Source organism: Anolis carolinensis, chromosome 3, assembly GCF_035594765.1.
Source record: "Anolis carolinensis isolate JA03-04 chromosome 3, rAnoCar3.1.pri, whole genome shotgun sequence".
NCBI classification, from domain to species: domain Eukaryota; kingdom Metazoa; phylum Chordata; class Lepidosauria; order Squamata; family Dactyloidae; genus Anolis; species Anolis carolinensis.
In genome coordinates, this window is record NC_085843.1 from 220351844 (window position 1) to 220363618 (window position 11775).

Below are 11775 nucleotides of genomic sequence, written 5' to 3' on the forward strand. Positions count from 1 at the left end.
GTTAGGAATTGTGGGAGTTGAAGTCCAAAACACATAGAGGGCCTAAGTTGGCCCATGCCTGGTCTAGAGTCTCCCTTTAGACCCCTCTTGTCTTTTTATTATCTCCCCCTTTTGTGTTCACCTGGGATGGGGCTTGAGGCCTGAGAAATACCACACCCTCTCAGCCTCAGAGGAAGGCAGAGGCAAACCCCTCAGAGGTTCAAATGGCTCCTTTCCTCACTTCCAGTTTCTCCAGACGCTTCTATTGGTGAAACTCCTCTCTGAGGATCAAGTCTCCTTCTGTGCGGACCCGACCCCCCCGGATTTGGATTGGAGAAACGGAGCGGTGCCGTTTTCTAATTGGATGTTCTGTCTTTGAGTGACAGGCGAAGCGGCTTCACGCGCTCTCTTCTGTTGCGTTAAATACTTCCTGGCGTGGCTGGCGCCTGTATAGCAGCGATGGCCGAGTGGTTAAGGCGTTGGACTTGAAATCCAATGGGGTCTCCCCGCGCAGGTTCGAACCCTGCTCGCTGCGAAAACGTGGAGGCGTTTCTTTTAATTACAATATAAGTACGACCTGCCTGTAAAAAACGTGCAATCTTCACAATTAAGAATAGTACACTGGGTCCAAATGACGTGATTTTTATAACCTCCGGGATGCGAAATTCTCCAGAGCTTATTTATTTAGAGAGAGAGAGAGTATCTAGAGAGAGCAATAAAAAGAGACATTGTCTCCCTTTTTCTCTCATATTCAGTCTTGAGGAGATTGTAGGAAAAATCCATCTTTCCATGAAGAGTATGGAAATGTTTACACCACGTGGTTCTTACGGGGGGAGAGAGTAATAGATCTTTATTGTCTTATATATCTATATATATAAAAGGATAAAGTTGCGGGCGCAGTGACTATAACAACAAAACTAAACATCCCAGAAATACGAAATTTGGCAACACAATGCAAAAGGCTTGCCTCCAGGTTACAACAACACAACCACACCACAAAACCACAATCCAGACCCACAACACTCACAACAACGCATCATGCGATAACAACACAACTAAACACCCCAGAAATACAAAACTTGGCAACACAATGCAAAAGCCTTGCCTCCAGGTTACAACAACACAACCACACCACAAAACCACAATCCAGACCCACAACACTCACAACAACGCATCATGCGATAACAACACAACTAAACACCCCAGAAATACAAAACTTGGCAACACAATGCAAAAGCCTTGCCTCCCAGTTGTAACAACACAACCACACCACAAAACCACACAGGACCCACAAAACTCACAACAACGCATCGTGACTATAACAACACAACTAAACGCCCCAGAAATACGAAACTTGGCAACACAACGCAAAAGCCTTCCCTCCAGGTTGTAACAACACAACCACACCACAAAACCACAATCCGGACCCATAAAACTCACAACAATGCATCGTGACTATAACAACACAACTAAACGTCCCAGAAATACAAAACTTGGCACACAACTAAACGCCCCAGAAATATAAAACTTGACAACACAACGCAAAAACCTTGCCTCCCGGTTGTAACAACACAACCACACCACAAAACCACAATCTGGACCCACAAAACTCACAACAATGCATTGTGACTATAACAACACAACTAAACGCCCCAGAAATACGAAACTTGGCACACAACTAAACGTCCCAGAAATACAAAACTTGACAACACAACACAAAAGCCTTTTCTCCCGATTGTAACAACACAACTACACCACAAAACCACAATCTGGACCCACAAAACTCACAACAACGCATCGTGACTATAACACAACAAAACGCCCCAGAAATACAAAATTTGACAACACAACGCAAAAGCCTTGCCTCCCAGTTGTCAGAACACAACCACAACACAAAACCACAATCCGGACCCACAAAACTCACAACAACGCATCATGACTATAACAACACAACTAAACGCCCCAGAAATACAAAACTTGGCAAAACAATGCAAAAGCCTTGCCTCCCGGTTGTAACAACACAACCACACCACAAAACCACACCGGACCCACAAAACTCACAACAACGCATCATGACTATAACAACACAACTAAACGCCCCAGAAATACGAAACTTTGCAACACAACACAAAAGCATTCCCTCCCGATTGTAACAACACAACCACACCACAAAACCACAATCCGGACCCACAAAACTCACAACAATGCATCGTGACTATAACAACACAACTAAACGCCCCAGAAATACAAAACTTGGCACACAACTAAACGACCCAGAAATACAAAACTTCGCAACACAACACAAAAGCCTTGCCTCTCAGTTGTAACAACACAACCACACCACAAAACCACAATCCAGACCCACAAAACTCACAACAACGCATTGTGACTATAACAAATACAACATTTGACAACACAACTCATCCACCTCCCCAATCCCTACATTCACACTTGACCTCCAAAAAAACAATTACAATAATAACAATGACAACAACAACAACAACAATAAGAATCAACACCATCACAGGCAAGAAACAGCCAGGCACTGAGGCTGAGAGGCCAGTCAGTGCTACACTGGGCCTCCAAAAAACAATACAGTAGCATCTAACTTATCCAACCTTCATAATCACTACAACAACAATAATAATAAACACCTACAGAGGCAAAACAAAAAAAAGACTATTGTACCACAATAAAAATATAAACCGCACTCAGCAGAATCAGACATTACGATTAACAACAAACCAAAGACAACAGGGATCTCAAGCAATTATCAATCAACACAAAAATTGAAGAAGGTAACAGACTTCAAATACTACTACTAATGTGAGTATAAAGAAGGTGGAGGTCACAGCATCAATACAACCTAATGTAGACTGACCAACACCACCAGACTAAGCCACAGCAACGTGTGGCCGGGCACAGCTAGTTCTTTATATATAACATCCATATCGATAGATAGATAGACAGACAGAATATCTTTTTGTTGTAATATACATATTCATCATACACTTATACACTCATAGACAGATAAAGGTAGATAGATGTGTGTGTGTATTCATACACTTACAGATTCATTATATACATGCATACACCTGTGTGAGTGTCAATGTATGTCTGCCTAGCTTTCTGTCTGTACCACAAAGGCTGTTGTCCTGTGTGATGTCACAGGATTGGTTGTTGATATGTGAAGGATTGGGTGTTGCCCTCTGTGATATCACTGGATTGGTTGTTGATAGGGAAAGGTAAAGGTTTCCCCTGACGTTAAGTCCAGTCGTAACCGACTCTGGGGGTTGGTGCTCATCTCCATTTATAAGCCGAAGAGCCGGCGTTGTCCATAGACACCTCCAAGGTCATGTGGCCGGCATGACTGCATGGAGTGCCGTTACCTTCCCGCCGGAGCGGTACCTATTGATCTACTCACATTTGCATGTTTTCAAACTGCTAGGTTGGCAGGAGCTGGGGCTAACAGCGGGCACTCATTCTGCTCCCGAGATTTGAACCTGGGACCTTTTGGTCGGCAAGTCCAGCAGCTCAGCGCTTTAACACACTGTGCCACCAGGGCCCCCACTGGTTGTTGATAGATGAGGTATTGCGTGTTGCCCTCTGGGATGTCACAAGATTGGTTGTTGATAGGTTAGGGATTGGGTTTTGCCCTTTATGATATCACTGAATTGGTTGTTTATAGATTATGGATTGGCTGTTGCCCTCTGTGATATCACAGGATTGGTTGTTGATAGATGAGGGACTGGCTGTTGCCCTCTGTGATGTCAGTGGATTGCCTGTTGCTCTCTGTGATATCACTGGATTGGTTGTTGATAGGTTAGGGATTGGGTGTTGCCCTCTGTCATATCACTGGATTGGTTGTTGATAGATGAGGGATTAAGTGTTGCCCTCTGTGATGTCGGTTGATTGGTTGTTGCCCTCTGTGATTTCACAGGATTGCTTGTTAATATGTGAAGGATTGGCTGTTGCCCTCTGTGATGTCACTAGATTGGTTGCTAATAGGTGAGGGATTGGCTGTTGCCCTCTGTGGTGTTAGTTGATTGGCTGTTGCCTTCTGTGATTTCTTGTGATTGGTTGTTGATAGGTGAGGGATTGGCTGTTGTCCTCTGTGTTGTCACATGATTGGTTTTTGATAAATGAAAGATTGGCTGTTGCCCTCTGTAATGTCATTGGATTGGTTTTTGATATGTGATCGATTTGCTGTTTCTTCTGTGATGTCTCTGGGAAAGACAAGTGGTGCGTGTATGAGGGGAAGGGAGGGCAGAGCCCCAGAGAAAAGAAAAAATGTATGAGGGGAGGAGGGGAAAAGAAAGAAAGAAAGAAAAAGAACACATGCAGTGGCCCCTTCAGCACCCAGCCGTGGTCCCAACAGGAAGCGATCCCAACAACACCCAGGCAATTAATACGCTATTAATTATGTGTGTGTGTATACCATAATTATATTATAGTCATATAATTATATTATATTGTGTTATATATATGCATACATATAATCATATGTGTTTGTGTTACATATGAAGACTGCATAAGACAGTAAAGGCATATCGTCTCTCTCTAAGAAATGCATAATGTAAAGATTATATTGTGCGACCTTCAGCAGGGGAAAGCAATGGGTAACCCCCTCTGAACAAATCTTGCCAAGCAAACCCATAATAAGATCGCCTTAGACAGAACCTGTCTTGAAGGCACACAATAAGAGCAAATTCCCAATCCATTTGTGCTCTTCATGGAAAGCCAAAGTTTTCCTCCCATCTTTTCAAGGCTGAATTATTGTGCATCTGATGAGAGCAACAGGTTCCTCAGAAGAGGCAATGTTTCTGAGGGGTGATGTTTTTCTTTTTTCTTTTTACTATCTCTTTCTGAATCACCATGAGTCCCATGGACATCAATAAGACCCAAAATCTAACTTGAACTTAAATGTTTCTTTTTAATGGCTTTGTGCATTAGATGAGTTGATATCTATGTGTAGCTGGACATTTCTGAAAGACTTCACTGCCCTATAAATGTTTTTGGTAAAGACATTTCTTATTTTAAAATATGATCATAGACATTCTGGCACCATTGTTTTCCAAAAGCCTCCCACATCAACAGCGTGTGTTCTTAATTTTCATTACTCAACACAAAACTCTATATAAAAACAAAACACATCTTATTTAATAATAATAACACTTGACTATTTCCATATTGTACATCCCTCTGTATTTATTTATCTGGTTGGAAACTTTGCTATTGTTTTGGTTTGCGCAAGAGGACCATATTCTGGATTGATCAATTTTTTATGCTTCACAATTAAACATCAGACACAAGGACTAAGAATGAAATACTAGTAATAAAAGAAACTTTGTAGAAGGTGGTCGGTCTTTTGTGATTATGACAAACACTTGGTTCCATATAAGCAGACAAAGTTATGGTTTAATGCTTTCTTTCTCCCATGCTTTTCACTGCTAGGCAGTGACACCACTTCCACTTTCCTCTGTGGGACTCCAGATGTTATCTCCTCTTAGCACATCTGAAATCCTGCAAAGCAGAGAAATGTCTTTGGGGAGAGGAGAATGTTTGAACAGAAAACTACAACAAACAACATTTTTTTTTATTTAACACATTTATGCCCCTGCCTTTCCCTACTTAAGGTCCCAGTAGATAAAAACATGCATAATTAAAGTTAAAACAATTAATATAAAATACAGTAGAGTCTCACTTATCCAAGCTAAATGGGCCAGCAGAAGCTGGATAAGCGAATATCTTGGATAATAAAGAGGGATTAAGGAAAAGCCTATTAAACATCAAATTAGGTTATGATTTTACAAATTAAGCACCAAAACATCATGTTATACAACAAATTTGACAGAAAAGGTAGTTCAATACGCAGTAATGTTATGTTGTAATTACTGTATTTATGAATTTAGCACCAAAATATCACGATATATTGAAAACATTGACTACAAAAATGGCTTGGATAATCCAGAGGCTTGGATAAGCGAGGCTTGGATAAGTGAGACTCTACTGTATTAGTAGTTGCTGTCATATGTTCTAGAACATACATTAAACTGTAATACAATCTTAAAACTTTAGAGCCACCCCCTAAATACATCATACAGTCCAGGTTCTTCCTCAACTTTCTAAGTCCTGAGTTCAGTCAAAGGCTTCCTTTAGAAGATAGGTTTTCAAGCTCTTCCTAAACTCCAACAGAGAAGTCACTGCTCTAGTTTCCCCTGGGAAGGCATTCCAAAGGAGGGGTGCCACTCCCAAAAATAACTCATCTCTGGAAATCTGTGTGAATTACGGAATTTAGGTGACACCAGCCTTTCCCCACTAGATCTAAGAGTGTATTGTGGGACCTGCTGTCACAAGTAGTATGTGCCAATGCTGTGAAGAGCTTTAAAGGTCAAAACCAGCACCTTGAATCAGGCCCAGAGTTGTTGTAAGTTTTCCGTGCTGTATGGCCATGTTCCAGAAGCATTCTCTCCTGATGTTTTGCCCATATCTATGGCAGGCATCCTCAAAAACTGATTCTGGGCAAGTACAGGGCTGAGGAACTTGTAGTCCTCTGGATATCAATGGTCTCTCCAGTTGCCATCAGCTAAAATCAGCCTGACTGATAGTGAGAGATTATGAGAGCTGCAGTTCAATATCTTCTGAAGAGATACAGGTTCCCTGCCCCTGGACCAGTGGAAATGACTGCCATCCAAGCACAGAAAAATATCTCTTGGTGCTGACAGCTAGGCAGTATTGCCAATACTGATCGATCAGAAGAGATGTGGGGGAAGCAATAACACCTAAACACGAACTGCTGATGAGTATCGTAGCACCCAGAGCTGAACATATACTGATTCTTTCACTGTGTGATGCAGTTTTATTACGTGCTTTGCAATTACATCAGCTTTATAACCTTTCATTCACTGCCAGCCAACTACCCCAAACCACCTCACCGCTCCTTTGTGATGAATTTAGAAAGGGATGGCGATGGCGATTGCCTTCAGGAAATTAAAAGCTTGCAATCACCATATGACTCATCTTTGGTCGCACTTGCTGCTGTTGATGAAGACGATGCCATTGTCCCATTTCTCAAAATAAAAGGAAGCAATCTCTCTTGCGGGCTTAGTCATCGTGAGATAAGGATTTTGAGTGACAGACCTATTTGCTTTCCTGGCCTTCTACATTAAGTTGTAGCTCAGTTTCAGAGGCATAGGTTGCTTGCAAATTAGACATCAAAAACCCCAGACTCAAATATGCTCTTTATTTATAGCAGGATGTTGGAATTGCAGTTTGTAAGTAATAGCAGCAACCCCTCTATAATTACTGCTAAAATCCATGGATAGCTGTTGTGAAAGGAGGCAGTTTGCTGTCATGATTTTGAAGGCTGGAATATGGAAGAAAGCAATGCCAAAGTAGTACCATGTCAAATTAAAACAACATATCTAGGTTCTTCTGCATAGAAAGCATTGGCTGTACCATTCAGCTTATCAAGAATCTGGAGCACACGTCTCAAACACAAGATCCATGGGCTGAATCCAGCCCACTATATCATTTTATATAGCCCATGAGGCTTTCAATACAAGGGCAACATAGGCCCCTTCTACACAGCCATATAAAATCCAGATTATCTGCTTTGAATTGGATTATATGGCAGTGTGGACTCGTGTAATGCAGTTCAAAGCAGATAATGTAGATTATCTACTTTGATAATCTATCTGGATTATATGAAATATAGACGGGGCCATAGTTACATATATACTATCTTACAATAATAAACAACCCTTTGAAAGCAACCATAGGGCGAATGTGGACCTTGGCAAAAATGACTGACACCCCTGGTGTAGGATGAGAATTAAAGGGAGAGATTAGACTAGCGTTTCTCAACCTGGGGGTCGGGACCCCTGAGGGGGGGGGGGGTCTTAAGGAGGCTTTCAGAGGAGTCTCAAAAGACCATCAGAAAACACATATTTCTGATGGTCTTAGGAACCCAAATCCCTCCAGTGTTTTCTGTTGGTCATGGGGGTTCTGTGTGGGAGGTTTGGCCCAATTCTATTGTTGGTAGGGTTCAAGAGGCTCTTTGATTGTAGGTGAACTATAAATCCCAGCAACTACAACTCCCAAATGTCAAGGTTTATTTTCCCCAAACTCCACCAGTATTCAAATTTGGGCATATCGGGTATTTGTGCCAAATTTGGTCCAGTAAATGAAAATACATCCTGCATATCAGCTGTTTGGAGCGCCCGGTGGCACAGCGTGTTAAAGCGCTGAGCTGCTTTATTGCAGAATGAAAGGTCGCAGGTTCAAATCTGGGGGGTGGAGTGAGCACCCGCTGTTAGCCTAGCAGTTCAAAAACATGCAAATATGAGTAGATCAATAGGTACTGCTCCAGCAGGAAAGTAATGGAGCTCCATGCACTCATGCCAGCCACATGACCTTGGAGATGTCTATGGACAACATCAGCTCTTTGTTAGAAATGGAGATGAGCACCAACCCCCAGACTTAATGTCAGGGGACCTTTACCTGTTTACATTATGATTCATAGCAGTAGCAAACTTACAGTATGAAGTAGCAATGAAAATAATGTTATGGTTGGTGGTCACCACAACATGAGGAACTGTATTAAGGGGTCGCGGCATTAGGAAGGTTGAGAACCACTGGATAAGATAGTCCTGGACCTATGGTCTTTCCAAGGGTTCTATCTTGTAGCATAGATTGGTATTCCAATAGGTAAGTGCTCATCTCCATTTCTAAGCCGAAGAGCCAGCGTTGTCCGTAGACCCCTCCAGGGTCAGGGTCATGACTGCATGGAGCACCGTTACCTTCCCGCCGGAGCGGTACCTTTTGATCTACTCACATTTGCATGTTTTCAACTGCTAGGTTGGCAGGAGCTGGAGCTAACAGCGGCTGCTCACGCCGCTCCCGGAGTTTGAACCTGGGACCTTTCGGTCTCCAGCTCAGTGCTTTAACGCACTTCGCCACCGGGGTTCCTATAGTGCACACATTACCCCTAGCATTTTTTTTTTTTTGGCTCAGTTCCAGTTGTTGGTTAACAGAATCGGGGGGGGGGGGGGGGGCAAAATTCAAAATGAAAACAGAACAGATTTGTATACCCCTATTTAGTTTCCATAAAAACTCGAGTCCCCAAGTTACAAGCATCATAGTTAAGAACAGGAGTGAGACAAGAGGAGGTGAGAAAAATCTGCCCCTTGGAAGAGAAATTCACTCATCAAAGAGTTATCATGGGGAAAAGAAGCTTTCTCACCAATCCGTATTCCCACAACAAGCCAAATACTTCAAAATCCAATTATCACAGGGACAGAAAGTGAGGGGAAATCTTCTGAACAGGGGCACGAACAGCAAAGCAAATGCCACAGGGAAGTTAACCCGTCCCTATGATATTCAAAGTTGGTGTTGTAGTGTACTTTAAAATGTACCTATTCCAACATACATACAAATTCAACTTAAGAACAAACCTACAGCATCTATCTTGTTCATAACTTACGGGCTGCCTGTAGGCTGAAAAGCCGGGATATTTGACTGTGTATATCTTTTACCATTAATTTGCTTGCCCTACCACACTGCTACTAAAAACCTTGCTCCCATTTTTTGAGATGCACTTGAATTGGACAGAGATTTTCTAGTTGCAGCACCCCAGTTTTAGCATTTCTTTTGCCAGCGAGAGCTAGCCGATCCCTTCCAAGCATTTACTTGTCTATCTGTTGCTAGAATGTTTCCATAACACTATGTAATATGATTTTTGTTCTTGGTTTTTAAATGTCCTTTCCTAATTAGTTTTATCATAAAAACATAGAGAAATGTTATCAAACTACAAAAACTTTGTTTTTGTGGGACATCTTGCAGCACATTTTGCTATAGTTTTTCAATGAATACCTCATTAAGTTTTGGCCAATTCAATACAGTTTTTGGCAGCCACAAAAAAAGATATATCTGGAGTATAACAACTACTTTAATGGCAAATACTGCACAGTTAAACAAGAAATAACACTTTCAAACCAGGAAAAAATTTCAATTTTACTTACATAGTGTAATGATCAGAACAGCATGTATGCATATATGTAATAAATATCCTGTCTTTTCCTTTGCATAGGATTCAAAATAGCTGGAGTTCATAGACACAATAACAGGATCTAATAGAAAGGTGAGTAGTAGGCTTCCCTTCACACTTCAACCCCACCATGAATTACAGTACTGGAGCACCTAAAAACAATCCCATCCTTTTCAGGCAAGATTCTGGAAAAGATCGCGAAAGAAGTGGTCTGCAAACACTCAGAAGGGAATGTAGTCATCGCTAAGAGTCAATACAAATTTATCAAAAACAAGTCATGCCAGACTAATCTGATCTCTTTTTTCGATAGAGTTACAAGCTGGGTAGATGCACGGTCCCCCATGACTTTCTGGCAAACAAAGTAGTCAAATCAGGGCTAGGCAAAACTACGGTTAGGTGGATATGTAATTGGTTAAATGAACGAACCTGATGCTCACCAGTGCTTCCGCTTCATTCTGGAAAGATGTGACGAGTGGAGTGCTATAAGCAAGGTTCCGTCCTGGGCCTGGTTCTGTTCAACATCTTTATTAATGACTTAGACGAAGGGTTAGAAGGCATGATCATCAAGTTTGCTGATGACACCAAACTGGGAGGGAAAGCTAACACTCCAGAAGACGGGAGCAGAATTCAAAACGATCTAACAGATTAGAGAGATGGGCCGAAACTAACAAAATGAAGTTCAAGAGGGACAAATGCAAGACACTCCACTTAGGCAGAAAAAATGAAATGCAAAGACACAGAATGGGGGATGCCTGGCTTGACAGCAATATGTGTGAAAAAGATCTTGGACAACCAGTTAAACATGAGCCAACAATGTGATGCAGTAGCTAAAAAGCCAATGGGATTTTGGCCTGCATAAATAGAAGAATAGTGTCTAGATCCAGGGAAGTCCTGCTACCCCTCTATTCTGCCTTGGTCAGACCACACCTGGAATATTGTGTCCAGTTCTGGGCACCACAGTTTAAGGGAGATGTGGACAAGCTGGAAGGTGTGTCCAGAGGAAGGTGACTAAAATGATCAAAGGTCTGGAGAACAAGCCCTGTGAGGAGTGGCTTAAAGAGCTGGGCATGTTTAGCCTGCAGAAGAGAAGGCTGGGAGGAGACATGATCACCATGTATAAATATGTGAGGGGAAGTCATAGGGAGGAGAAAACAAGCTTGTTTTCTCTTGCCCTGGAGACTAGACGTGGAACAGTAGCTTCAAGCTACAGGAAAGGAGATTCCACCTGTGAGAGCTGTTCAGCACTGGAATTCTCTGGTGGCGGCTCCTTCTTTGGAAGCTTTTAAGCAGAGGCTGGATGGTCATCTGTCAGGAGTGCTTTGAATGCGATTTTCCTGCTTCTTGGCAAGGGGTTGGACTGGATGGCCCATGAGGTCTCTTCCAACTCTAGAATTCTATTATTCACGTAATGGAGAAATCAGAAGGTAGGGGTAGACATCACTAGAACAATGTTGGATTTAACCCTCTTTTAATATTGTTCATTTTGCATCAATATTAAAAATATTCTAATATAAGTAACCATGTGGGACCAAAGAAAGTTGGTGTATCCGTTTCACCATCCATGCAGTTTCTCAAGTCACTCCTGACACGAAAAAAGAAAAAAGAAAACCAGCCAGCCAGCCATGAAGGGACAAGGATAAGAGGTATGGGCTTCCTAAAAGCTAAGGATGAAATCCGTTGCTAGATTCTGTTTTGGCAGTGAAGCACAGTTTACTGAAGCACAGCTTAGACATTTTGCTTTTCCAACT

At 42.0% G+C, this 11775-nt stretch overlaps 1 long non-coding RNA gene and 1 other non-coding gene across 2 annotated transcripts; both read left to right on the forward strand.

Moving 5' to 3' along the window:
• Positions 1-432: 432 nt before the first annotated feature.
• On the forward strand, positions 433-514 carry trnas-uga (transfer RNA serine (anticodon UGA)). Its single transcript has one exon. It is a non-coding gene; the product is annotated as a tRNA-Ser (tRNA).
• A 3502-nt stretch (positions 515-4016) lies between these two features.
• LOC134297758 (uncharacterized) lies at positions 4017-10301 on the forward strand. Its single transcript, XR_010004621.1, has 3 exons — positions 4017-4403; positions 10070-10120; positions 10205-10301. It is a non-coding gene; the product is annotated as an uncharacterized LOC134297758 (long non-coding RNA).
• The last annotated feature ends 1474 nt before the right edge of the window (positions 10302-11775 follow it).